The sequence below is a fragment of the Diaphorina citri genome, unplaced genomic scaffold (genome assembly GCF_000475195.1).
Source record: "Diaphorina citri unplaced genomic scaffold, Diaci psyllid genome assembly version 1.1 scaffold1269, whole genome shotgun sequence".
Lineage (NCBI taxonomy): Eukaryota > Metazoa > Arthropoda > Insecta > Hemiptera > Psyllidae > Diaphorina > Diaphorina citri.
This window is the reverse complement of record NW_007378698.1, coordinates 57,716-61,649: the sequence shown is the minus strand read 5'-3', so window position 1 is coordinate 61,649 and position 3,934 is coordinate 57,716.

Genomic DNA, 3,934 nt, shown 5'->3' with positions numbered 1-3,934 from the left:
TTTTTTTGTTTTTTTTTTTTTTTTTTTTTTTTTTTTTTTTTTTTTTTTTTTTTAAGAGGTTTGACAGAGGGAACTTTAACTGCTATGGTCTTATCGTCCCGAAATCGAGGAGAGAAGGAAGACAGGATAGGAGAAAGCCAGCCGTTTCCGAGAACGAACATTATCCCATCAGGATAAAATCCGCCCCGGGCGGGAATCGAACCCGCGGCCTAGCGCTTACAAGGCAGACGCACTACCAACTAAGCTAACTAGGCTGGCAAAGACATGTTTTGGTAGTGTATAGGGAGAGATAAATTTTAGGGTTACCTGGAAAATTTTACGAGTTTGGTACTTCCTGATAAGGACTTTTCAGTTGATATTAATGTCCCAAATGTGTTTGTCTGCCCCTATAATCCTATATCCCTCAAATCTTTTGGGTATGGCCCATACCATACCGTATGGGTATTGGGTAAACATATTTCTAAACTCCTTTTATAAATGATTTGACCAAAATATGTAGGTAGGTATTAAATTTTCAAGGTTTTTTGATAAAAGCTTCTGTGTTTTTCATACATGTCATTTTTCATTTGGGCCCAAGTTTTCAATTTATCTTTTCAAAAAGGAAATGAAATTTTCCGCCTCAGTTTGACTGTTTATGAACTTTTCATTCATTTTTCCATATTGGAAATAAATGAAAAGGAATTTTTGTTGTTTTGTTTGTTTTATTTTGAGAGAAATTTATTTCACTTTGTTTAAAGATATTTTTTCCGATAGACTTTTTTGAAACTCTTGATGTTGACACGATAAAACATGATTGAATAATCTGGAAAATCGTCTGAACCTTGTATTCAATTTCATAAGTTAACTCAGCGCCTTTTTGATTGGATAACTTTATTGAAGGGAAAAGCAAACGGGAATTTTTTCTCTATTTTCATGTAACAAGAAAATATTCTTGATAATTTTGATGGATATCAAAGAAATGGAAGGCAATAAAAAAAAAAGATGAGTGTTTCACCGCCGTTTTTATTTCGTAGCAATGAAACAACTGTTACATTGGACGCATGTGGTCTGTGTCGTAGGATGCCCATCCCGTAGTATGCCTCTCATCAGATGGGTAAGAAGAAGACACATACTTTCCGTCTGTGTCGTAGCATGCCCATCCCGTAGTATGCCTCTCATCAGATGGGCGAGAAGAGACACAATACTTCCCATTTACGGTGTGAGTTAACATGCCCATCCCGTAGTATGCCTCTCATCAGATGGGCGAGAAGAAGACAAATACTTCCCATTTAGGTGCTGGGTCAACACGAGAACCAGAAAGTAACCCGTAAATTATTTGCAATCGAAAAACGAGTACAAATTTTTGTCGATGGTGGGATTCGAACCCGGGACCTTCTGCATGGCAAGCAAGCACGTTACCACTAAAATTTTTGTCGATGGTGGGATTCGAACCCGGGACCTTCTGCATGGCAAGCAAGCGCGTTACCACTGGACCAACCGTGCCCCACCAACTGTAGAATAGAATAGAATATACCTTGTTTATCCTGCTCGAATGAGACTAAAAAGTCCCTTTACCCCAGCAGTCTAAACAAGGTCTCGTGTATTTTATGGGTTTAACATGTAACTGTAATGTTTTTATAGAGCCAGTGGTAGATAAATGGAAACCTATAGCTACAGGTACTACATAGCTACATAGGTAGTATGGTAGTATGTTGCCTCCTTAGTGAAGTTACCGAGAACTTGAGGCCGAAGACGAAGAAGGAAGAAATAAGTAACACTGGACCAACCGTGCTCTAAAATTTTATAGAGCCAGTGGTATGTGGTAGATAAATAAGAACCTATAGGTACATAGCTACTAGGTAGTAAGTAGTATGTTGCCTCCTTAGTGAAGTTACCGAGAACTTGAGGCCGAAGACGAAGAAGAAAGAAAAGGAAGAAATAAAGAAAGTAAAAAAAGACTATTTCTTTTTCTAATGGCATCTGTTTCTTATTCAGACAAATAGAAACAGTAGGCAGTCAGTTCAAGACGATAAAATCTGGACGTAACAGAAAGGCAATCAAGCGTCGCATCGCTCGGTCAACTCTAGAAATGTCTGGAGCTCTTGATTTTTAGCCTCTTAAGGACCTAAAACCCTCGAGGATTGTTACTAATAGGAGAAAATGGTCCTTTGTCAAAAAAATACATATGAATATCCAGATTATCCAGTCTTTCCACAGGATTTTCTACTTCTTTTATCCTCCGACTTGCGACCACCCCTATTTGGGCCTTAGAAATGGGACACCTGCTGACAATTTATACCAAAAAGCACTAATGTGGCCCCACCTACTTGACCAAATAGGTATGTTTCGTTTATCACCAATTTCGTTTTTTTTTTTTTTTTTTTTTACTGGTATCTTTTGACATCGACTCTGTAACCACCAAGACTTCCGGGGATCCGAAGTTCATCGCGAGCCAACCACTACTGTGGTTTGTTCCCCGAAGAGGTTAAAACCAGCCGCTTAAATCACTGAGATTGACTGGTTAGCGTTTCAAAGTTTAAAACGCGATTTTCTCGAAATGAGAAAAGGTGGACTCCCATCTTTTTTCCCGTGGGGTCTTCAATTGGATTCAATATTGCAATAGACATGTACTTTATTGAGTTTGAATCACAATACCTACGTACTCAGGTACTTCTTTTTTTACTGCTTCTTCTCCCTTTTTCTCTTGTTGTTGTTGTTGTTGTTGGTACCTTACCTATAGTTCATCCAGATCAATGTGACAGCAATAAGTCATCAACCCAAAATGAAGGAACCAATCAGATTGCAGGAAATCCGTACATTGTTGCAATTCAGGTAAAGGTCTGTTTTTGATAAACTCTCTCTTCTAAAAAACAGAGTTAGCTACAAGTTCAGAGGTTGGATTCCAGAACAGGTAAGGTGGATATCGCCTTACCTGACTTTGTTTCACTGTCGGAGGAAGCACTGTGCAATATAGCTTCCCCTTTTAGAGATTCTCTACCGTTGCACATGTGACATGTTTGGCAACAATGCCTATTTTTGTTTGCTGTCACATTGATCTGGACACACTATAGAGGATTTATTATTTAGTTCCACAGGCACTAGCACTAGGGCTACTAGATGTTATTAGGTGGCATCATGGAATTCCTGAGCACCATCAGCAGACAGTAGGAATTACTTTTTACAGGGCTTAGTGGCATTCCAAATACTTTTAGAGATTCTCTACCATTGCACATGTGACATGTTTGGCAACAATGCCTATTTTTTTGGCTGTCACATTGATCTGGACACACTATAGAGGATTTATTCTTTACATAGTTCCACAGACACTAGCACTAGGGCTACTAGAGGTTATAAGGTGGCATCATGGAATTCCTGAGCACCATCAGCAGACAGTAGGAATTACTTATTACAGGGCTTAGTGGCATTCCAAATACTCAACTAATGCCGGCCATTCACGTTGAGACCGTCTGACAGACGGCGGTCTCTCTGACCTGGGTCTGTCATCCTCTCTTTCTATCTTCGATTTCGGGACGATAAGACCTCCACTTCTTCTGTCAGATCTCTTAAAAGTTCATTAAACATCATTTTTGATTAAAATTAGAACATTTCTTACTTACTTGTAAATAATAATAATAATGATGTCACCCATTATTTCTGACTTATCTTGACACAGTTTTTCTTCATTTCTTGTTGTCTGACATGATGGAATGATGGCGGTATCTTTTCCATCTTGCTTAAAGATAATGGAAAAGAATCCTTTTCTGTTGAAATACTTGGAGAAAGGAATGAGAAGTGTGTTCTTTTTTCGAGTGTAGGTATAACCTAAATAATTTCATTTGTAGGTATGTACTTTTGTACTCAGTGTAAGTATTCAACCTACTTTAATTTATTTAATATCTATTTTAATTTTACCTATATGTTAGGCTTGTTTAAAATGGTGACAAATAAAAGCAAT